The 26,804-nt window shown below is 34.2% G+C and overlaps 1 pseudogene; it reads right to left on the minus strand.

Moving 5' to 3' along the window:
- LOC135212838 (dynein axonemal heavy chain 5-like) overlaps nt 1-26,804 on the minus strand; it is a 92,525-nt pseudogene that overhangs the window by 16,469 nt on the left and 49,252 nt on the right.

The following is a 26,804-nucleotide window of genomic DNA, read 5'->3' on the forward strand; positions in this document are numbered from 1 at the left end:
CAGTTGTGGATTAATGCCCTGCAATTCAATCTCATTCTGATTTCCCTTGTTGCTTTAATATTTTCCACCACATTACTCTTTGTTTAGTATCCGCCTCCTTAATGAAAGATTTGCACTGGTTCACGTGACCTCGCTGTTATGTGAACGAGGAGTCATTTGCCTTGCTCTCTCACTACATATGTGGGTTGCAAAAGGTGCTTGCTTGGGAACGATCATTTACTAGTATGTCCGGCATTGTGCTTCAGCTGTTCATTACAAATGTTACCTGTATGAAAAGTTTCTCATAATATGCCCACCTGTCCTCATAGCTGTGAGGAAAACCTTGAGGTTGAAAAACCCAGTAATCCAAAAGCACCTCGGTCTTCCTTGCATGTACCATTTTCGGAACTGGACATCTCTCTCAAGAAGCTCTGTAAACCAAAAGCCGAGAGTTGAAGATTCCCAGGATACCTGTAAAAGCAATGTGGCATAGGTAAGCCAGATGGAATGAACCCTAGCCCATCTGTAACTACTATTTTATCTTATATTCTGCCCTGAAATACCAGTTTTACAATCTTTCTATTATCTCGCAGAATCCTGTAATTTACTTAAGAGGAAAGATTGTCATCAACCAAGGGCTAAATACATAACAGTTCAGTTGACAACTTTTAGTACTTGAAATGGAAGAAACAGATGCACCAAATTTGAAACTAAAACAAAATGTACGATCAAGAATGCATGGGAAGATTCAAGGCTACATGCTTATCATAGTATGGAGACATGTACATGGAGAAATTCTTTTATCTTTGAAGGCAATCATTTACCTCTGAGAGTTGAAAACCACGACTTTACATTTCCAGAGAAATCAACAGCAACTAGCAAATCTCACAATGAAACCCTTATTCCAGTGACTGCGTAACGCCCTTAATAGTACATTTACAGGAGTTTCTTAAGTAATGCTAGTAAATATACCGATTTTCCATATAGTTATATTGCGAAATAAGGTGACGGATATGAAAACGAAAATTGAAAGAAACAGCAACCTCAATATATCAATAATCAACAAGGACTAAGTAAAACTGACCTTCCTCCAATGTTCAGGGACTCGCGCATCGTACATGGCATCGAGCGTATCTTTCAACGCTGGACTCATGATGATGGTGCCTTCAATTGCAAGATTCATGTCAAGCAGAGTGCTACGCACAGCCTTCAGCACCTGTCACAATCATCAGCAATGATATGACCTCTGAATTCTGATATATTATAAGCGATATACAAGAGAAGAACCAAAAAATCAAACACAAATTGAGGTCTTTTGGTTTTTATCAAATAGAAGAAACTGGACACATTTCATCTAAGCAAATTATGATTGTTATGCTATTTCAGACAGGAAAGAAGAAAAATCATGTTGACAGTGAGGCCATTTAGGATCCACATACCTTTAACATCCGATCCAATTCTTGCCTAAGAAATATATTCATGGGAAGAATGGCGCCCATTCGTTGAAGAGCTTCACGTATCTATTGGAGAGACAGAGTGCACTTAGTGATTTATCATATACAAAGCCATTTGTTCAAAAGCCTTTACTCATGTAATCATAAAAACTATATAATAATAATAGCAACCTTTGACTTACCATTTCCGTGACCTTACATAAACACAAGACCAAGTGATTTCCAATCTTTTGTAAATATGCTTAGAAAAACGTTTGGCCTTATTCCTTCTTCACCTTTACAAATTACATTTAGAACCTATGTCATATGCACCCTAGTAATATAAATAAAATGTGACCTAAATATGATAAAAGGATCTCATATAATGACAAAAGGGCTTGTAATTTTGACTCTGCCAGCAAGTACAGGTTTTTGTTTTCAAATCTACACATGTTGTAACAAAGGTAGTTTCATATGTCCAAGACATCCTGTCAAAGGCAATATTCCGTAAAATCCATTAAAATAAGCACTGAAATGCTAAAAATTTGACAGACTTCCAGGCCACAACATTGCTGCAAACAAGAGATAATGTATCGTCAGTAACGTTACTTCTTTACCTTACAAGGGTAACAGTTATATACAAGTTGAAAATATCATAATTTGCAGTGCTTTAGCTCGATTCTCTTTTCCCTTCGCTTAGGCTTAAACCCTTCGATTAAGCAAGGGCAAAGATACAATTTAAAATCAGGAATTTGTATGCCATAAAACTGATTGGATTGCAATGAAAATAAGGAGGGATAAATAATAAATAGTAGATTTAAAAACATGGCCCACTGCATATATATATATATATATATATTAGGGCTTGTGCCTTGTATGATAAGGCGCCCTATGAGGTATGTTAGACTTGCGATAATCTATACGCTAAGTCGGTTGGTATTGCACTTCCATCTTCAATGGAGTGTCTGGGGTTTTGTAGATCACTTACGAAGTCGGTATTATCTTTACGACGATGTGTTAAACTCATGGTTCGGTGAGGTTCTTGTAGAAAACACTAAGTATAAAAAATTATATATTCTTCTGAAGTTTTACATGGTGAAGATCAGATATGATTGTACAAGTCTTCTAATAACGATAGCTTGATCGCTTCTGCCAATGATGATGGCTAATCCTATTCCTCTACATGATAAAGCTTAGGTAAAGAGGTACAGGTCTTCTAATGACGATAGCTAACTCTGTTCTGCCTGTCTACCATCTCTGTTACAAGTTATGAAGGAATAGACAGTAGTTCGAACATATGAACATACTTACAATGACATAGTTTCATACGAACACACAATCAAATGAGACACGCTACAGATCACGTAGGCGGTAGTTGTCTCAAGCAGGGAGCTTGGACTAATGTTTATAAACAATTGAATGACTACAGGTGACGGCATGTCAACTTAGCCTACATACTTATTGTTTAATACGTCATCTTTAGCGTCTTCTAGTCTGATCACATTCCTGCAAGCAATCTGGTTGACCTCTTTAGTTTTAGACTTTTATATATATGGACTAACATTCCATATTTTTATTATGTAAACACTTACATTAGCTCGGTCAGCTACCAAAACCAGCTACTGAATATTACTCAAACTTGACTTGCATTAGACTTATAGGAGTGTGATACAGACACTATGTGAATATATATATATTATATATATATATATATATATATATATATATATATATATATATATATATATATATAAGTAAATAAAAATTCATGGTGTACATGAATTGATTCAAGTAATAAAATATAAAACAATGATATTGGTAAATAATAGTGATCACGTGATAGATAATGATACAGTTTTTTCACTTCATCTCATTAAGATACTTATGCTACAGAAAATACTAATGTACTCTGATAATTGCATAGAATGAAGATTACATGATAAAAATCATATTTTAACTGATAAAATATTTCATATATGAATTGATAAAATTATTAATGGTTATGCTGATGATTCGTTGATTTTATGCTAAATGTTATATATCTGATTAGTAATTCATATACTAACTCATAAATAACTGCAGATAATGGTAAGATATAAGGTAACAGATTGATTATAGGCTACCTGATTTGTTTATACATATGTATATGGATTCATATAATTATGATTAATATATGTGCACTTTAAATAGATTCCTATTGCGTACACGCAAAGATATATTTAGATTCTGTTATGTATGATCATTTATATAATAGATTCCTATTGCGTACACGCAAAAAATATATTTCGATTCTGTTATTTATGATCATGATATATAGATTCCTAGTGCGTACACGCAAAAAATATATTTCGATTCTGTTATTTATGATCATTTATATATAGAATACATGATACTTTATATATATAGGATACATGACCGAGGTTATACTACTTCACTTTTAAACTAGCGTTCGAACAACTTTTCGTCCATTACACAGTTCCAGACAACCACCTATAGCCAATTGAAACGGCCTTTTTCAATGGTTAAAACAAGGGGAAAATTTGCCTGGGCGGGTCCAACGTTCTATTTTTGCGCTCATACTTATTCTCTGCATCCTAAGCTACACGATTACGTTCGCGATGAATAAAAAACATCCCCAGCACGAGTCCTTCGCCAGCAAAGTAGAGTTGAATATCCTTCGGGTCGTAATTGTCGGAAGTATGTCCCTTTTGTAGTCGAATTCCGACAGCCGCTGGAGCGTTCCGCATGAAAACGAGATTAACGACGAGATACGGTGTCCGGTCGAAGAAGTCCATGAAATTCCTTTCACATTGTAGGCGGTTGTTACTTGACTGTAGTCGTCCGCTGCGACGAACGATTTTTTGAAGTTGCGATGTGAAACTCTCGTACTGCAGGATACTGTAACCAGGTTCCATTAATCAGCCTGCAAGTGAAATTATACTTGTCACAAGGGCAAAGTAAATTCAGACGACATCCAAATACAGGAGAGGGGAGAGAGCCATTTAGACCAGAACTTAACCCACATGAATTCTTGCTGATATTTTGGAATTCAAAAGAGTCCGCTGTACAAACTTTTTTATCCATGGCATTAACAATGAGTGAACCTATCCAGGTCTATGATGACTCGTAAAAATATCCATAATTATAAAAAATAAATAGATATCAATACGAATCTCAAAGAAAATTCGATATTACTGGTAGTAAGTTACTAGACAAAGAAGTGGAAAATGGAGCTATTTGTAAGATTGCCAGGCAGCATAAGAGTCAAAGAGAATATTAATCATGATTCTATGTGCCCTAACAAAAGTTTCATATTCAATTTTCTCGTGCGCATCCTCTGAGGTTAATTTTTTTAAAAACTTTTATTAATAGGTAGGAGATGCAACGAAAAAAACCCACTATGTAACTAATTTCTATATAAACTTTGGGTTTTCCAAGAAAATGTGACATTTTCCCATGAATGTTTTACTTGAATTGTAATAGGCTAATGTTGCAAGTAAATATTTCATATATACATATCTTGATACTTCTAAATGTCTATGAGGTTCAAAAAAAAAAAAAAAAATTAATTCATTTTGTTGTTATAGAAATTCTATTTGCTTAGTGTTTTGTTCATTAATTTTAAAAGGATTGCATTGACAAGTACCTTAACTAATTGCATTACACACACGGATAAGAATATGTTATGTGGCCTGTCATGTGACCTATGAACCACATGTGAAGTTCATGAACTAAGCATTCCTTTCTCCAGTCAATCTGTTTTGCAAGCGCAAGATGAAGCCTGTGCAAGCAGATATTTGAGGTTAAAGGAATCACTGCTGATACGGCAAACGCGACAGACCTTCTAGAACTGATGACGTCGTCACCAGCTTAAGAGTTACGTTACTTGCTGTAAGAGATACGACTTTAGGATAAATTTTTGTTTTTTAATACTCGACCCACATGAGAGGAATGTCTGAAAAAAAAAAAAAAAAAACAGTACCAAAATTGAACAATATATTAGTTTCATGTTGGAATTATGTTAAATTAAATATTCCTTATTCAACTAATGAAAAAGGTTTCCATACAATTCTATAATATATTATTAGCCCTGTATAAGATTCATATAGGATTATTTCATAGATAACATTTTCACTTCTAGACTTCCTGACTTTAAAATCTCTTTTATTTTATTTTATTTATTTTATTTATTATTTATTTATTTATTTATTTATTTTTTTTTTTTTTTTTTTTTTTTTTCATTGACTACGAATATAAATTACCGGGACAGACAATATGTCAGTAGGTTTTTGGATATGTGTTTGAACTTTTAGCTTATTTGTCATTACTAAAGCGTTAAGTTAGAGTTCAAATCTTTACGCATATATATTTAGATATTTAATTAACCTATGGTTACGTTTTGCTTATTGATTTTATCGTGATTCCTTTTATTATAATTTGTAACCCTTCCGACTTCTTACGGAGTGTATTATATTGACTCCACTTGTATCCATATTTATTTTATTTTTTTATATTTATTTATTTATATATTTTTTTATATATATATTTGATAAATTAATGGTTGGCTTGAATATGTGGAAAAGTGTTCTAGCGGCGTACCGTATAAGGCTACTTGCGGCATCAATTCTATAGATACAAGATATAAATGATAAAGGTATTCAAAACCGGGAGAACCGCTATAATCCCCAGTTCGGATCCAATATCACGAGTTGTAACTCGTAAGACATTGACACTTCCTATTTAATTATCCGGTATTCTCTACCAAACCGATTGACTCTGGGTGTAAATATCTTATTGGTTTTCTTAATGGAAAGGAATTCACACCACGTGTTAAGGAGATTATTATTGATTTACACCACCCGAGTCACAGATTATTATGTGTTGAATTCCATATTTACTGATTTAGCACTCATAAATATTCGTAACGTCACTCAATTGCGGTGTTTTGTTTTTAGTGCTATTAATTCTATATAACGTGTCAAGGAACTATTAACACTAAGAAGTGTTTATTCCCTCTGTCAGACTCGGAATTCTGTTAATAATTCTAAGTATATTCTTTCAAGGATTGATTTGGCACAGGATAGGCCCTTAAACTGACAGGTGTCTTAGTGTGTCCCTTGTTTTCATGACAATTGTTACAATCAGTTATGTGCTTTTTATATCTGTAAGCATTGTAGGCCAGAAAACAGTGATTTGGCTTTCTGTGAAAAAGGAGGGAACCCTGGATGACGGAATGCAACCAGTTTATGACGATTGGTATGAAAGAGATTATTACTAATACCTGGTCGTTAGTCACTGCTGTGTTCTTCGGGTTTACCTCGTCACAGACCTACATATAATATTACATTTGATTACATTATTCTGATACACATACTTTAAATATACTTTTGCTTTAGGGTTTCTGCTCGAAGTGTTTATTGTTTTTGCCTAGCCACTGACCCTGTTTCCGTTCGAAGTGTTTATTGTTTGGTGTTTATTGCTGCTGACTCTGTTTCCGTTCGAAGTGTTTATTGTTTGGGTTATGTCTGTTGACTCTTGCTTTGTTCAGTTTGTAACAGTTCTGCGCTCCAACCCAGATATTCAATGCTCGCGATCTCTTGGGTTAAGGAATTTTCTTGTTTAGATACGGTTTTAACAATAGGTACGGATGTTTCTATATTTTTTAGTCTAATTAATGGTTCTTTGCGGTATTGGTGCGGGATTGCGGGATAATGCGTCAGCTATGATATTTGCTTTCCCAGGTAGATATCTTATCTTGGCTCCAAAGACCTGAATGATCATTTGTCACCGAGTTCCTTTTGGACTGTGATTAAAGCCTTTGAAAAACTCGGTAAAGGACTCATTGATTAGTAAGGACTTTATAAGGATAGCCATAGATTATGAACTTAAGATGTACTAGTGAGTTAAAGATACCTAGCCCTTCCTTGCCTATTACTGCATATTTACTTTCAGAGGGCTTTAGTTTACGTGAATAAAAAGCTATAGGAAAGAACTGTTTATCATATTACTGAAGTAGTATCCCTCTTACCCCTTGGTCTGAGGCGTCTGTTGCAATAAAAAAAAAATTCCTTATTTAAAATCAGGGATTTTTAAGTTAGGTAAGCTGCATTATTCCGCTTTTAAGATATCGAACGCCTGTTGATGCTTTTCAGACCATAATAAATCTACGCTCTTCTTCGTAAGATCTGTTAAAGGAGCTGTCATGATTGAAGAGTTACATATTTACATACGATTGTAATACCCACTACAGCACAAAAGTGCTGTATCCCCCTTTTACGTTAATAAGTACCGGAAAGTTATGAATAGCCGACACCTTACCATGGACTACTTTTAAGACCTTGACCAGACACATAAAACCTAGATAAACATGTTCGGTTTTAAAAAAAACTCACATTTAGATATTTTTACTCTGAGATTATTTGTCTTTGTCTCTGTAGCACTAGCTCTACTTTATGTGAATGTACTTCTAAGGTATTAGAAAAGATTACAAGATCATCCATATAGGCATGTAGGTTATCCCTAAAAGTCTCCAAACACTATATTATAATTGGGCGCAACGTAAGCCGGAGGCATACGTAAAAATTGATAATGTCCCCTGAGTGTGCTGAAAACGGTGTATGAGGTACAATCACTTAGGTAATGGTATCTGGTAAAAGCTTTTAAGTAAGTCCAAGTTGGTGAAAAAAAATTTATTCTAACCTAATAGAGATAAGATGTCGTCGGTACATGGCACAGGAAACTATCGGGAGTCGTTTCCTTGTTTAAGCGTCAGAAATCTACGCAAGATACCGGCCAAGTTCCTGATTTTTCTTTTATGGCATGACGTTTGAGGGAAAAAAGTTATATGGGCTTTATATGATTTCCTAATGACCCTATTACTAACATTTTTCAACTTCGTCATTTATCTCTATTTTGAAATTTCATTGAGAGTCTATGCGAAGGTACGTATATAGCTTTATGTTTGTCCTTAGACCGTATTTTGTTTTCAATGACATCCGTTTTTGTTTTTCTCCCAGAGATCACTCCGCTAGTGGAGAAACTTCCTGGTATTCAGGTAGAAGATAAAAAAAAAAAAAATTCTTGCTGAATCACTCGCTTGAATGACTTTACTAATATTACTTTAGATAGATTATCAGAGAGATTCATCCCACGACTGGTTGGGCGTGATTAAAAATTAGCAACAATAAAAAATGCGATATTTATAACTTCCGTATCCACGATATGTATACTTTTAGGGCTTTGTTCGCGGAAATCGTTATATTTCAGAGTGTCGGGAAGGATTAAAATTTCATTTCCCAGCAAAGTCTTTTTACACGCACTAAGACATTCGAGGGTGCATGCTTCTCGAGATTTTGCGTGCAAAGTGCGACTGCGGTTGTGGGAGAATTCTGTTGGGTCATTTGAACAATGTTACGATTTATGAGACAAATGTATAGTTCCTTTATATAAGGTATTATTTGTTTAACTGTCTCATTTTTGTTCAAACGGATTTTAATATGTTTGAAGGTTTATGGGATTTTCCTTTGATAAACACGCCTTATTTTGCAGGATGTAAGATAATATTTTGTATACCCCTAGATGAATCTTACAATTACACTAGATACAGATCAATGTTTGTTTTTTATAACTATAGAGGTATCTGTAAACGCTCGCTTATCGGACTTCTCATTAGGGAAGTTCGAACAAACACGGTGAGTCCCGTAAATACAGGATAATACGTGTACTAATGAAATAAATCAAGATATTCTAATTTTTACGGCGCGTACAGTCGGGCGTTAATCCACCACTACTTATAATAACTTATGTATTAAAAAAAAAAACGAAAACCTGCTCTGATTACTTTATACGGTCGTGTGATGCATAGGGAAATTCCTTTTTAATTTTAAAAAGGTATTTGGGATGTATGATCCAACATCGCTTTTTCCCCACTCTGCTAGAGTCGCTTATTGTGTGGAATTTGCTTTGCTTTGAACACTTCGGCAGTTTTTTGACTGACCTTGACCGCTTGACTAGGTGACACAGTAACCGAGTTTGCTTGTTTGATTCTGAACGGGCTAGTGTTTCTATTTCTTTTTGTAATAATTAGGATCCTTCTCTTTATTACCATCGGCAACGTATTGTGTGTTTTAGCATATGTTGCTGGTTACGTATAAAACAATGAATGACGAAACTATTAGGAACTGAGCGATTACTAATAAGACAAGTTATCACTACTGCATTCAATATTAACTGTTTGTACTTCATTCTTTGCTAAAATTTGAAATAGTGAGGGATCCTGGTCAGCGCATTTAGCCTGATGAAAGTTTTTTATAGGCATGTTATTTCTTGCAATCCAGCCGTATTTTTAAAGTTAAGTTGAGTCATTGAGGTTCGATTTTTTATATAACTCAAAAAACTCAAGGCTAAAACTGCGATCGGGACTTGCAAAGGAGCATTTATTGTCATGACCCGAAATCGTGTTACCTCTAATTTATATAGATTTTTATGGGTGTTCCACTTGTTTTTTGTGTTGTTTTCTAATCACTACGGTGCTTAACGACCTATCATGCATCTGTATAAATACAGACGTCCACTGCGTAAACGCATATTCACTGTTTAATATGATTTGTTACGTAAGGGATTAATAATCACCCAAAAATGATAAAACATAAAACATATGTATATGATTATGATATTTCAGTAGAACTTCTGGAAACAGACACTCAAAGATAAAAAACTCGCAGTAGCGAAATCTCAATGATGTAGATAATTTCTGTAAAAAAAGTAAGATTAAGAATGTCTCGTAACTTCAGCCACAGGAATAACGAAATTCGACCTGCAAAGGAAAACACTCAAAGTTACTCCAAATGAATAAAAAATTGTACTTAGCTTGCTTTTGTGGGAAGTCACGGTGTTCCGAATAATGACACACGGCCTTGGTCCTCCTTCTCTATTTAGCGGATGACCTGGTTTGGCTTCAGTTTCCCCCGTGCGCGTTGTTTCGATGATTCGAGCCCTTGAAAGATCCGATGCTGCAGACGCGTTCGGTTTGTTTCTTGAAGTTCCGGAAACGCTCACTAACGATGTTTCTTGAATGATTCTAATGAGAGACGAAACTTGCGTTGTCGTAAGAAAAAAGACACGTCGGTTTGTTTCTTGAAGTTATTCACTAAACGATGATACTAAATTGGTTGAAGAATCTGTTGCTTTCGTCGTCGTGAAGAGTTCTTATTGTTTTCTGAAGTCGCTCACTAACGATGATACTATGGTTTGCTTGAAGAATCTGCTGCTTCCGTCGTCGTTGACTTCTTATGATACATGATTTATTATTCTGATTTTTTCTTCGTAGGACGTTGTAGAGTTCTTCTGGTACGTGGCCACCAATATTAGGGCTTGTGCCTTGTATGATAAGGCGCCCTATGAGGTAATGTTAGACTTGCGATAATCTATACGCTAAGTCGGTTGGTATTGCACTTCCATCTTCAATGGAGTGTCTGGGGTTTTGTAGATCACTTACGAAGTCGGTATTATCTTTACGACGATGTGTTAAACTCATGGTTCGGTGAGGTTCTTGTAGAAAACACTAAGTATAAAAAATTATATATTCTTCTGAAGTTTTACATGGTGAAGATCAGATATGATTGTACAAGTCTTCTAATAACGATAGCTTGATCGCTTCTGCCAATGATGATGGCTAATCCTATTCCTCTACATGATAAAGCTTAGGTAAAGAGGTACAGTCTTCTAATGACGATAGCTAACTCTGTTCTGCCTGTCTACCATCTCTGTTACAAGTTATGAAGGAATAGACAGTAGTTCGAACTATGAACATACTTACAATGACATAGTTCATACGAACACACAATCAAAATGAGACACGCTACGATCACGTAGGCGGTAGTTGTCTCAAGCAGGGAGCCTTGGTGGACTAATGTTTATAAACCAATTGAATGACTACAGGTGACGGCATGTCAACTTAGCCTACATACTTATTGTATACGTCATCTTTAGCGTCTCTAGTCTGATCACATTCCTGCAAGCAATCTGGTTGACCTCTTTAGTTTTAGACTTTTATATATATGGACTAACATTCCATATTTTTATTATGTAAACACTTACATATATATTATTATATTGAATATATAATAATATTAATAATATATATAATAATATAATATTACTATACATATATCTATTTATCTATCTATTTTCCAATATATATATATATATATATATAATTATATTATATGCATTATATAAATATTTATATATATATGCATATATAGTTAATATTTTATATATATAGATATATCTATATATATATATTATGCATATATATATAATATAATATATATATATTATATATATGCATATTATATAATATATATTATATCTATATAGTATATGCATATGTATATATATATATATATATATATATATATATATATAATTAGAATATATATTTATAGATATATGCATTATATTAATTAAATTTAATTAATATATATATATATATTATATATGATATACAGGAACTTCCATATACAATCATAACTTCAGGAAAGCCGAAGACACATGATGAGTTAAAGGATTATTCTTAAGAAACGTTTCGCATAAGGAACTTTGTGCATCATCAGTCTGTTAAAATAAAAGTACATTTTTAAATTAATAAAAAGCAAAATACAAATAAAAAAATCTAAAATTTAAAACATAAAAAATTATAATTTAATAATTAGCATAATTCAAAGGTAAAAGTGAAATGAGAACATTAAAACACGACTGCTAAAACACCAACCTTTCGCTAAGAAAGGAGGAGAGAGGACGACTAGAAATGAGATTGAGGTAAGAAAGAAGACTATGCCAGTTATAGCGGAGACGATGAACTACCGCTATTCAATGAGGGAACAAGTCTTTTGATAAATAATGACTCGAGTGTTGTTAAATACTCAGAGTCCCTATTGTAACCTAAAATGGAGAAGTGCTGTCTCTTGACTTCAATCTTACATTTGATGGGATGATTTTTTATATTTGAATGCTCTTGTCTACTTAATCTCTGGCCAGTTCTAAAACTAATACCCCATGTGGCTGCAATATCGCATTTGCAACAGCCTCTTGGTAGATTTAACGTAAATACCAGGACATCCTTGGCACGTAAATTATACACACATTAGACCTCATTAAAGGCTGCAGACGATCTTTAAAGCAGAACAGGGAGCCAATTTTACTTGGGTTATTTGATATTAATTTGATTTAAGCTTGGAATTTCACCTTCAATGATTTGAGTAAGTTTCTGTGACAGTTTCAGGTTGGAAATATAAGGAATCGAGGCATACATGAGTTTTCTTGGAACATCAACAATCGGTGGTACTGGTTTCAGATATTTAGTTAAAGTTTGTTAATTATTTTCTGAACTAATTCTTTGGGATATGAATTTTGTTGAAAAAAAGATAGTAAAAATTCTATTTCCCTATGAAAAATGTCCCAAATCGAAGAGTACTTCAGGCCTCTATGAACTAAAGTGGATATAGTGTTAAGTTTAAAACTTCTTTGGCAGGAGCTGTAAAAATGATTGGCTAGACCAGTATACGTGTTTTTCCTATAGACTGCTGTATTAAATTGATGATCAATTCTGTTAATGCAAATGTCTAAGAATGGTAGACAATTTTCCTTTTCCTCTTCTATAGTGAACTTGATATTAGTGTGGTGCAAATTAAATATACTGTAGGAATTGTGCTGCCTGCCATTGATGCTTAAAAAAGAGCGAAGGTATCGTCAACATACCTTCTATAAAATATAGGTTTAAAAGCTGAAGAACAAGATTCTAAGAATTTCTGTTCCAGATAAGACATAAAAAAGTTAGCAAATATGGGGCCCAAAGGGGAACCCATAGCCACACCATCCACTTGAGAGTATAGTTTTGGTTAAAGATAAACAATGAGTCTTGTACTGCGAGTTCTAAAAGTTGTTTAAAAAGCAGTTTACTAAAACCATGAAAAATATATTCTTCGTCAGGAAACACTTTGTCAATGATAATATTAATAGTTTCGTTAAGTGGGTCATTTGTGAATAAAGATTCCACATCAAAACTAGCCATATATAATTCACCATCTTGGTTGATAATTTGATTTTGAAACTCAAACCCGTTTTTAAAATATACTGACTGGAAACATGCTCACTCAATAAGGACACGACAATTTTGAAATTGAGAAGGATGGACTATTATAGGCAGCCATAATCGGTCTAACTGGTATATTGGATTTATGAACCTTAGGAAGGCCATATAAGATACTGAAGGCAGAGCCAGTAACAAACAGTTTCTGATAAGTATTTTCATCTATGATGTTATCTGTCTTTAATTTTCTCAGAAATCTGTTAACCTTATCTTCCCTCTCATAGATATCTAAAAAATTAGGATCACCATGATGTTTGAATTTCGTGGTATCTGCATGTATATTTTCCATTTTAGTTATATAATCATTTTTATTTAATAAAACCACGACTTTGCCTTTGTCCGGTTTACAGATTACCAACCAAGTCTTCACGTTTTCTTAAGGCCAAAAATATATTTAAATCACCTTTTTCCCTGAAAAAAGGGGTCCATGAGATTTTTAGCTGTGAATAAGTTTTGTGGACCAGAGCAGATATTTTTTGTTGCAAGTTACTGATGTTTTTATCTATGTCCAACTTTATATAAGTCGTTGAAACAGCACTTCAAATGGATCAAAGAATCTGGCATAGTCAGGTCTAAAGGAAGGCAAGCAAAAGTCAAGACCAAAAGACAATAAAAACTCTTCTCTCTTTGACAAGACATAGTTCGAAAAATTAAAAATACAGTTGTTTCTATGGTTAAAACAGGAGTAACACACCCAAGTTTCCGAAGTTTTCTTTGGTGACGTTGATAAATACTGGATACAAAATCATTCAATAATATTTGGTAAACAGTCTTTGAAATAATAAGCGGTCCAAAATTGATAGATCATTATGCAATATATTCCTGAGTTGAGTAACACTGGTATCGAGTTTCTGTATGGCGGCTTGCTTCGTATCAATTTCCTTGCGAAGAAGTGTACTCAATGCTTCCTTGTAGAATTCCGTGGAGTAAAGCGAGGACTTGTAAAGCTTAAAACGGACGAATCTGGGGTAGACATCATTCAGTTCACAATATTGCAGGAACTCCAAATCACATCTGGCTTTCTGGAGCTTGAGGGATGCTTTCTAGAGTTTTCTTAGCGAATGGTTGGTGTTTTAGTAGTCGTGTTTTAATGTTCTTATTTCACTTTTACCTTTGAATTATGCTAATTTTTAAATTATAATTTTTATGTTTTAAATTTTAGATTGTAATTTTTATTTGTATTTTGCTTTTATTAATTTGAAATGTACTTTTATTTTGACAGACTGATGATGCACAAAGTTCCTTGTGCGAAACGTTTCTTAAGAATAAAATCCTTTAATTCATCATGTGTCTTCGGTTTTCCTGAATTTATGATTATATATATATATATATATATATATATATATATATATATATATATATATGTATATTTATATATGTGTGTATGTGTGTGTGTGTGTGTGTGTGTGTGTGTGTGAAACTAGACAATAAGTGATCACGACAGAAATAAATTCCTGACTGACATTGGGAATGAACTTCGCATTCTGAAATGAAAGTCCAGGGTACTATTAACGTACACAATTCATAAAACAAAAGTAAAAAAAAAAAAAAAAAAACTCATGTGGTCTATGTGGGACAATTGGTACTGCCTTGGCGTTTCATTACAAAATTTATTTCTGTTAGTTTCACACAAACAAATGCAGACACACCATACATACATACATACACACACACACACACACACACACACACACACACACATATATATATATATATATATATATATATATATATATATATAATATATACATACACACACACAGTGGGCGCCATGCATTTTACTTCTATTAATTATTCCTCCATATTTTTAATGCAATCACTTTCATGGTATACAAATTAAAGATTTTAAATCATATCTTTGCCCATGCTAAATCGAAGGGTTTAAGGCTAGGCGAAGGGAAAAGAGAATTGAGCCAAAGCACTACAAATTATAATTTCAACTTGTATATAACTGTTAGCCTTGTAAGGTAAATAAGTAACGTTACTGACGATAAATCATCTCTTGTTTGCACCAATGTTGTGGCCTGAAGTCTGGAAAATTCTAGCATTTCAATGTTTATTCGTTTAGCCTCTTGAAATGACATATTTATGTTGTGAGCATCACATTTTTTATTCCTTTCGAAGTTTGAGCAGTATAGATCTTATTGCATTCTTTGCATGGAATACTGTATACAATATACTTAGAGTTGGGCGGATTAGTTTTAATTAGTTTATTTCTCAACATATTATTATATTTAAATGCTAAGTTAATATCAATAGTTTTTCAAATGAGTGCAGCAGGAATGAACTTACAATGAAATGGTACGCAAAGAATAATCTTAGTTCTTTGTTAACACTGGTTGGATTGTAATGGGTGTTTTTGCTTTATTTTTACAAAGTTGTTCCAAAAATTATGGAGGATAACTTAACGAATCTCCTATTTTACCAATAGTTTTAAACTCGTCTTCTAAAAATGCAGGACTACTGAGATATATATTGGAAAATGTTGTCATCTTAATTTGTTTAGCCATAGTTAGAGTAAAAAGAAATATATGACAGGTTATTCTTGGGTTTCCTATATGCTTTAAAAAAAATTGGTGCTATTTGTAATAACTAAGAGATCAAAATATGGCATGCAATTATTTTCTTCATATTCTATTGTGAGTTTTATGGATGGTACAAGATTATTAATTGCATGCAAAAAAATGAGGAATATTTACTTTTTCTTTTATAATACAAAAACAATCGTCTACATATCTAACCCAAAGCACCTTAGGAAATAAATTTCTTGGAATAAGCCTAGAATAAAAAAATTCCATGTAGATGTTAGACAAGAGCGGAGATAGAGGGATACCCATAGTCATACCAAATATTTGTTCTTGAAAATTATCACTGAAAGTGAATTTACAATTTTTGATACAAAGGGATACCAAAATAATAATGACATTAGTAGGTTAATCTATCTTATACAAATCCAAATGTTGTGATAAATATTGAAGAGAGTCATCAATAAGAACTTTAGTAAATAAAGATGTAACATCAAAACAGGTTAATTCAACAGTACTGGATAATGCATTATGGGAGAATCTAGCGCAGTTTTAGTGCCCAGGATAGGTGATAGTAATTTTTAACTAGATATTTAAAAATTTTATAACTAATAGAACCGGTTGAACTGATAACAGGACGAATGGGGAAATCTCTTTTATGAGTCTTGAAACTTTTTATGACATCGGCTAATGGGTCTTTCCGTTGCTTTTTGTAAGTACTAGAGTCATATAATAAGTTTTTAATTTCTTCCACGTAACTAATTTTATCCATTACTACATAAAACTATTGGATTTGTCAGTTTAGTAATACATAAACTTTTATATTTCTTCGTTTCCAGAATTGCATCAATAAACCTTTTCCGGAAATTCACTATTTTATTAGGTATTTGAAGTATTCCGAAGAAAAGTCCTTCAACTAAATTAATTGAAGGTGATATATTTATGTTTTTTTTCCCCTTTGGATATCTCTGAATTGATGTTTGTGCACGAAACCTAAGATAAGCCATAACCTGAAGTGTATTTAAGATTCTGGTTCAGTTCTTTACTTGGAAGATTTATCTCACAATCATCTTTCTTTATGGTTATTATTCCACTCACTTATCTCAATGAGGATTTTTAATTTGTGATCCAGGGGATTCACTAGTTTGTTTAGCTTGAATCTACAGTTATTATAAATTTTGCTAAGTAGCACTATTCTCCGATCCGGGGGGATACTGCTCATGAAATTAAATCTGTCAGTTCTCAATTTTTTGAAAATATTTAATTCAACCCTTCTTGTCTTTACTGTGTTTGCAGAGGGAAATCACACATTTCATTGAAAGGAGATACACTGTCCACTCATAATCGCCTAGATAATAATGACACATACACACACACACACACACACACACAACATATATATAGTATATATATATATAAATATATATATATATATATATATTATATATATATATATATATATATAGATATTTTGTATATAGCTATAGATACATCATATACATATATATATATATATATATATATATATATATATATATATATTTGTATATACATATATTTATATATATATATATATATATATATATATATATATATATATATATATATATATATATATATATATATTTGTATATACACACACACACACATATATATACTATATATATATATATATATATATATATATATTATATTATATATATATTATATATATATGTGTGTGTGTATATATATATTTGATACATAATAGCAAGTACTGTCTCACTAGACTAGTATGCTATATATGTTATATTCTACCACTTTCTACCAGTCCTCTGAAGATAGCTTGATAATAAAATCATTACTGGTCAGGATTCATCCCCTATCTTGTTCGTTTATACACAAAACTTTCATTGTAAAATTTGTTTACATATTTGTATCAGTCTGCTTAGTAAAGGAGAAGTTGAAAGGTTTCCCAGTGGTATTCCATTGTTTCACTTTCCTTTCATGATTTTATCTTTATATACATACATACACACACACACACACACACACACATATATATATATATATTATATATATATATATATATATATATATATATATATATATCTACATACACAAACAGATATCTGTAAATCCAAATTGAGTAATCACATACAGTCTTATTGCATACGACTGAAAGTCGATCTTTTTTTTCCATAGAATAGTTCAGTTTCGCAGTAAATTATCTCATGGATGATATGCAGGAATATAATATATTTGGTACTTTTGTAAAAGGCAGTGAGATTGCCATCTCGCTATGCTCACATCTGATCTTGACTGTCAAAAGGTTTTATTAGGTGGCAGGAAAAACGTTCCCTTAAGCTAGTGCTACATATAGAAACATTTTTATATAAAGAAAGGCAATAGAATATCAAAGCAAAATATTGAAATTTAAGTATGACTCACTTATTCAAAATGCAAATAAAACACACGTCTAGTGATTTATCAATTTTCCCAAAAGCTCTCAGCATTCAGAATTTAATATTTAGTCCCAACACGAAGGGTTCAGGTACTAAATTACAACCAATTAACGCTGTTGCATTGCAAAAACCCTAGCTTTCTGGACATCTGTAGTAGACCTTTAGCTTCAAGGGAGCTTATGAAGAGACCCAGATTTCAACGTAGCAAGCAAGACAACGTTGAAATTCAGGCAACTACTGGAAGGGTTATCTCAGACAATGCTCATGTCCACTCACGCCTCTGGAAACATACCTCATGCATGTTGTACTCCTCAGGCAACTTCGACAACATATCATTGGCTAATCGAGATACCACAGCCTCACGCGTTTCGCCTCCTCTCTGTCCTCCCTCCTTCGGCTGCATACTGAGGATTGTGTCCAAGATCCCTTTGGCAGTGTTGATCTGAATCCTGATGGAGAGAGAGAAATAGAATTTTTTTGTCGCAGTGTCGTCCAGAACTAGATATTCTTAAAAGCATGCAAAGTATTACTTGATTGCTGAAATACCGGCAACTCTCTTTGAATCATAATCAATATACTATAAAATATTCATTTGTAAGTAAGAAAAAACTGGTATGATAAAGATTAGGTTATCATTCTTTATGTACACAGATGCTGAGCTTAAGACTACAGAAGTAAGCCATCCAGATAATGTGAATAGGGTTTATCTTGAACACCGGAATGATCGTGGGAAAAGTGTGAGCAAATTGTTAGTTGCAATTCCATGATTTTGCAACTTTTCGGAGGCTTCTTTCTTTCAGTTTTTATATGTACGTTCTGAATATACTTGATGCCTCTTTATTTGTTGATTGTAAGAGCACTTGATCTACAACTTTAAGCCCAATGCGAACATATAGGAAATTGTGAATCGAGACCTTTTGCATACAATATTGGACTAAAGCACTCTGAATAACTCATCTAAAATCTGAATTTCATGTATAGAAAGGCGATAAATGACTCTCAGTTTAGAATCCCGATTGTCAACCACCTCACTGATTTGATGGGGTAATCATATAACCATTAGGTTTCAGCGGAATATCAAAATTTCATCTAAAAAATGTGTTACTATTACAGACGTCAGAAACCCAACCAACCTGATTTGCATATGGTGCATTCTGTAACCTATTATAATTAGATGGGAAGGTTTTCATATCTGTTTTCTTTTATCTTCACCCTCTAGTAACTGTAATGGTTTACATTTAATAAAACACTGACATATCTATAATCTCTGCTAAAAGGTCCGATTTGTCATTGTGATCTGATTTCATTTGCTGTTGAAGATTCCCTGATCAACGTCGCTTCTATATTTAACACTAGGGCGTCCTTTTTGCTATATAATATTTATTCTGTCTCATTTGCCATGACTGTAAAACTTTGGTCACCATGAGAGGATTATGAAATAAAAACTGATTATAGAATCGTCTGTCAACATCCCTCCACCTTTTACTTTACGATAACAAGAAATTGGACAAATAAAAAAAAGAGGGTGCTTTACATTATAGCAAAATCAGGAAAGACAAGTTCTCTCTTCTGTAGGTATGACTTGTTGTGCTCCTTTATATTTAGTTTTAGTTTCTGGATGCACTAAACCAAAACATTTACCATCCATCTCTTCTACTTAATTTGCAATTTAACTGCTCTCTAAAATGAAATTTAATTTTGTCCTGAGTTGAATGCAAAATCGAGAAAACAAAACTCCTGTGGCCGATTCCCGTCATAAAATGATTTTGAAATCGGATCACAAGTTATAATATACCCGAATCTTTTGAACGATATAAGTGAATCTCAGACTTTTCCGAGAAGACCAGGGTACTGGACGAAAAAGGTGGAAAACATTCCTGATCTTTTATGACTTCACTAAACCGGCTACAAGAGATGGCAATTTCATTAGGTTAGAGAGAGAGAGAGAGAGAGAGAGAGAGAGAGAGAGAGAGAGAGAAACATTTAGCTCACGTAATGTCAGCATTTGATGGAGGCCAAAAACTTCAGGAGAATCGGTAGGTGGCAATAGATTCACAAACTCCAGGTAATCCGCCTGGCTCTTGCACATTGGGAGGCCGTAACCCTGGAAAAATCTGCCGGATAACATGAAATTTAATTAATAGAAGGATGCTCAAATAATATTGATTAGTTTGTGACCGTTTGTTAACTCCGTTAACAAATTCGCATAACAATGCAGTTTGTACTGTGTGCTCCTTACATTTTAAAAAGAATTCCTGTCCAATGAATTGATTGGAGGGACGTATTCTTTAGACATACCGAAAATCAGAAGCGAGAAGTCTTTCATTAAACCAAACATGCAGAAACGTTAGCAATAATCTCTTGTCAAAATCTTCCGTGACCCGTCCACCATACTGGATTTCCCCCAGCATGTAGCACACAGTGACCCAAGACACACCCTGTGGAAAGACACGAAAATATGAATAATTCTTTATCCGCGCCGAGAGATTGTACTATTGTTCACTTAGTATGTGATACACACACACACACACACACACACACACACACATCTGTGTGTGCGGGTGTGCGTGTTTGTGTGAGCGAAGATAAAAAGGCCAATAAAACCACTACATAGGTACTCGTTGCATCCATATATTTCGGACACTTCCTCTTTCGTATCCCTTTTCATCGGCAAAATATGGACAAATGAAGTGACAAGAGTATATAAGTGTATGGCCGTTGACCCGTAATGGACGGAAAATAGGTTATTTCCCTCTGCTCTGGGCCTCTTTAGATCCAGTCTGTGTCGAATCTGGTGGGGGTGTATTCGTTGAAACGCCTACTTTATAAGGGGCCTGAGGATTAACTCATTGGTGAACTCCGATGTCCAATGTCCTCCTATTTTTGAAAACCAGCTCGGCCCCACTCTGATGTGCGGCATGGCCTTTATCCTTAATGTGTACGGATATCCCAAACTCTCCAAAGCATATCGTACTGATAAATTGTGCTCTATTAATCTTTGTGGGATGGATATACCTATCTCCTCCTCGTAAACCTCACTATAATTACAGCATGGCATCTTATAAACTTGGTTAAAGGGGACAGATAGCATAGTGAACTACATCTCCCTCCCTATTTTCTTTATGTATTTGATTTCTTTATCCAAATACGAGCATTGTGAATTATTAGTCACTAGTATTTTGATCAAGAAATCGAATACATAAGAAAAATAAGGACAAATTTATGCTATCCTTCACGTGGACTAGATCTTTGTTATAATAAATTCCACAACAAGTTTTATAGTGTAAATAAAATGAGGAAAGAAACCCAGTATTCTTAGTGGTTTTGAAAACAAAATAAATTTTAAAATCTATTAATGTAAACTTCGATTTTCCTATAATCTATTTATATAAAAGGCACTTCCCTCCCCCACAGGAGGATTTTATTCGAAATCCAAAATTTGAGAGCCATTTCTAAGGGGGTCATAGCTCCCTTCCTCATACCCTCTCATTTTTTGCGACTTTTGGAGTTGACAGCTAGGCTACCGAATTTTTATCATAGACTCCCCTCTCCCTACAAAGGTTTTAGCCAAAATTCGAAATTCGAGTGCCCTCTTTTCCATACCCACAATTTTTTTAAAACTTTCGGAGGTGACATCAATGCAGAAGTATTTCCATAGGTATAAATAGGCTTCCCATAATATGGGTGACAAGGCATTCTCAGTAGTAATGGGGGCCAATCCCCATGGGAATGGTTCCCAAGGATTTCCCATAATAATAGGGGCAGGAGGCCTACACCCTTTCAACTTACTGACCAGGGGAGACGGGGGTTGTAGCCTACAAATCCCAACCTTGATAGTAGCGGGTGGCAGTATCCCCAACCCCCGCCTTGGGAATTAGGGCAGAAATGGTCAAAGATGGGCCTATTCCATTCAAATCTGGTATCATGAGTTAGCAAAATCGATTACAAATGAATTTAACATCAATATAATGATTTAACTATAGGCTGAATTGTATCAAGGGTTGTTTAAGGGGACCACACTATGAAAATCTTTCCCAAGCATCCTGTCGCAACTTGTATGCATCTGCTGTAAGCGGTGCCTGACTGAGCTAGTCAGTAACGCAGTAGCATTGGCTGGGGAAAGATGCAAGCTCAGGTCATTTAGAAATGAACGTGCATTCAATAACAGGTCTGTAGGACGGGTACAGCTGCTAGTAACGGACTGAATGGAATATTAATAAAAAAAAAAAAAATAGCGCTAAGGAGAACAGCAACATAATAAGTAAAATTCCATGTTTGGACTGTTCCTCTTTTGGTATTACCCAATCTAGCAAGAATTTAGATGTTTGAATTAAACAGCATAAGTATTCTGTCAAAACTAGGAAAACATCCAATGCTTTATTCATTATTTCAAGTGAAATTTCTCACAGGATAATTGAAATGAAAGTTCATGATCGCCAGAACGAAAGATTTATCGTTATGAAATCTTTTAGAATCCGCTTTTATTCAGCTTACTTCAAGTTGCCATTTCAACTTTAGCCCTGGGATGTACTATTTGGACCCTGTATTAGTAAAATGTTCAAGAATGACCTAAAAGATAAAATCAGTGACTTCATTCTAAATTAGTTACCTTATATATTTTCTGTGCATTTGTATGCTTAATATTTCTTTGTAAAAATGCTCACCTTGCAAAATTTTGTCGGTTATAAAATGGAGTCATTGAGTTGTTACTTTTATGAAAATTTTGGGAAGTCAGTCGCCTTTTTTGTATAATCTTTTAATTATCTAGTCCTGTCTAACTGAGCTGTTAAGCCTAATCCTTTGTAAATCCTTTTAATACTTAACCCTGTTTTGATAGATTGCAGTAGTCGGGTCGTTTCTTATTCTTTCGTGGAATTTGTCTTTATATATATATATATATATATATATATATATATATATATATATATATATATATATATATGGATAACTTGAATCACAAATTATATAAAACATGATGTTATGTATATGTAAAGGTAATGCCACAGAGGAAAATGAAAACAATATGACTGTCGAGATCTTTCGGTCTTAACGATCCTTTACTTGCGGCAAGACTGATCAGAATAAAGAAAAACACAGTAGAGGTAAACATATACGAATGGACAATACAGGATTAACAAAAGGTCCAATTCACTCTAAATAAACGAAAAAACACCCGTTGGCTAGATTAAAGATTTTAAAAGCAGTCACCCACACGTGGTCACAGGTAATTTAGTCAGAAAACAATACATTTTGAAAACAAAGAGGCATATACGACCGGACAGCATAAATTTAGTAAATCCCGAAGGCTAGATTAAGGATTTAGGAGCGGAGCAGTCAGACACTGGTCAAAGGCAATTTATTCGAAAAACAATACACTTTCTATTAATAACATGAAATTTACAAAAGAGAGAGAGAGAGAGATATATATATACATGTGGGACTAATTAATTAGTAGTTAATTCCTTTCTTTCAAGGTCCTTCATAAACGTATTACAAATATATGGGTCCAAATGGTACAATCCTACACAAAGATTAGTGATTTGTATAATTGCAGATTCCAGTAATTTCTTGTAACATAATCATTAGACCTAGCAATTATACAGCTATCGCCCCAGTTTATAAAATGAGATTTTTCGCTCAGATGGATAAATAGTGTATTTAAAGTTCGGGCTGTTCTAACTAAAACAATATGTATGCCTGCTTAATTCGTACATCTAAACTTTTGCTTGATTGACCGACATAAAAAGACGGGCAATCCTTACAAGGATTCCTTAATCTAGCCTCCGGGATTTACTAAACTTGTACTGCCTGGTCGTATATGCCTCTTTGTTTTCAAAAGGCATTGTCTTCTGACTAAATTACCTGTGACCACGTGTGGGTGGCTGCTTTTAAAACCCACGGGCGCTTTTTTTCGTTTCTTTAGAGTGAACTGGACCTTTCTTAATCCTGTTTGCCCGTTTTGTGTATGCTTACCTCTACTGTGTTTTTCCGTTGTTCTGATCAGCCTTGCCTCAAGTAAAGGATGTTAAGACTGAAAGATCTTGACAGTTCTCGTGTTTTCATTTTCCTCCCTGGCATTACCTTTATAATTTATGTATATATATATATATATATATATATATATATATATATATATATATATATATATTATATATATATATCGAGCTACAAACTTTCCTTTAATATCTAATTCACTCTAACTCGGAATTAATATATTTTCATATATGCTTAACCAAAGGGGAATTTTATTAGGCGATAATAGAATTGTCGGCGCACGGGCGCGAACCCCAGGACACCAGCCAAATCCAGGACATCAGTGAAAGCTATTTACCCACTCCACCCACAGCAAGAGGCTATAAGTTTATGCCGTCTCTCACCCTCAAATACCTTTCGCGCTCAGGTATTCGCTGATTTGGAGCCAGCATCAACCCACCTCAACCTCGGTAGTGTTGTAGTGCTTTTGACAGCAAGTAGCCATTATATAAGTCATATCACATTACCGTGATTCATATACATACATCAAGCCACAAATGTCCTTTGACAGAATTGTTGGCGCCCGGGCACAAACCCAGGACACCATACTATATATATATATATATATATATATATATATATATATATATATATATATATTTATATATATATATATATAGAAATAACTGAAAATCACAGATATTAATATCTAATCTATAGTTTTCAAGGTCTCTGAGATGAATAGAGATGCCCCCGATGCCCTTTCAGTCCAAGGGAGGAAGTCAGATAGAGAACGATGGGGGTGTTGGGAGGAGAAAGAGGGAAAGAGTGAGGAGTGTGTGTGTGTGTCAGAGTTTTTCTAGGAAGTGCCTGGTTGGTCAACTAGTATATATAGTGGCTAGTGACACGGTGGTTACGGCCTAGAAGGGCGTGATAGTACAATTGGAGGAATGGCTCTACTTTATATCAGGGCATATGCAATTGATTAGGGGCGGCCAAACCCCATGAACAAAAAAAGGTTAAGCTCCTAAAGTAAAATAAAGATGTAATGCAAACTTATGTGTGTCCACTTATCATGTAATTCATTAGAGGTATCAGAATAATAAAATATACAGGAACTATCAATAGAGTTCCATAGCACTACAAGAGTTTACGTTGCTGGTTACAATATCAATGCAAAGTGCCGCACTACTGCAAGCAAAATCTCTATGCCTCAATAAGTTAATCACAGTCTATATCTAAGTAGTAGGGCCCTTAAACATTACAAGGTGGTGCACTGTAAGTAAGGTTTGGTCACACTGAGGTTTCGGATATACTAGACCGTACATGACACTGGCAGTGAGTAAAATGGTTGGCACTGTTGATCTACAATGCCTGGAATGTTGTAGCATTTGAGGAAATGACGAATGAATTGTTATATGAATTGTTATAATACTGAACAAAACACTACAAAGTCTTTACGCTGAAAATACACAAGATCATAGATTGCTATATGAGCACTAATGATTTATAGTAGTGCTTGTATTTACGTTAGTTATCAAGCAATCATATTACAACCATAGTTAATAATCATGAGACTCAGAGAGAGACACATGTTTAGGTACATACTAAGAGAACAGGAGAACAAGTAGAAAAACCAAGTACAAGGAGAAATGGTAAGGCCTAACAAACAACTTCCAATCACTTTACTTGAGTCACTGGACGAGATTTGTGTAGACCAGAGCCAATCTCTCGTAGCAGGACAAATCTATGGAAGGGACGTTGCATATAGTTCCCCATCATAGAGGAAAGATGAAGATAGCACTTCTAGGGTCACAGAGACATCAACACTCAGGGGGCAAGGTGGGTAGTGACAAGGACTGCCTTCAGAGTGACAGCATCAGTCTAGTGGGACAGGAGCAGAGTCCCCATATGACAGGTTAAACGACAGAACGACTTTGTAAAATGCATTAGCAAAGTTTAGCCCATTGGAGCCACTATTTATACCACACTGGCTTCAATGGTGGGCATGTTTTGACATTTCCTTCTAAATACCATTGGACACTTATTCCTCTTTGAGTATGCTGCTAATCTGGGCAGGTTCTTGGAAAGGTTAGGAGTTTGGTCAGTTATGTTCAGGAAGAAAAGGTAACAATAAAGAGAGAATTAGAGTCAAGAGTCTGAGTCGCAAGGGGCGGAGCAGGTGCTGGGTCAGGTCGTGAGGATCAACTGTGGTGCAGTTGGAAGGGACAGGATAGAGGTGTGATCCTACTTAATGGCTCTCAAGGGAAATTGACTGAGAAATTCACATAAAGGTGTG

Source organism: Macrobrachium nipponense, chromosome 41 (assembly GCF_015104395.2).
Source record: "Macrobrachium nipponense isolate FS-2020 chromosome 41, ASM1510439v2, whole genome shotgun sequence".
Classification (NCBI taxonomy): Eukaryota; Metazoa; Arthropoda; class Malacostraca; order Decapoda; family Palaemonidae; genus Macrobrachium; species Macrobrachium nipponense.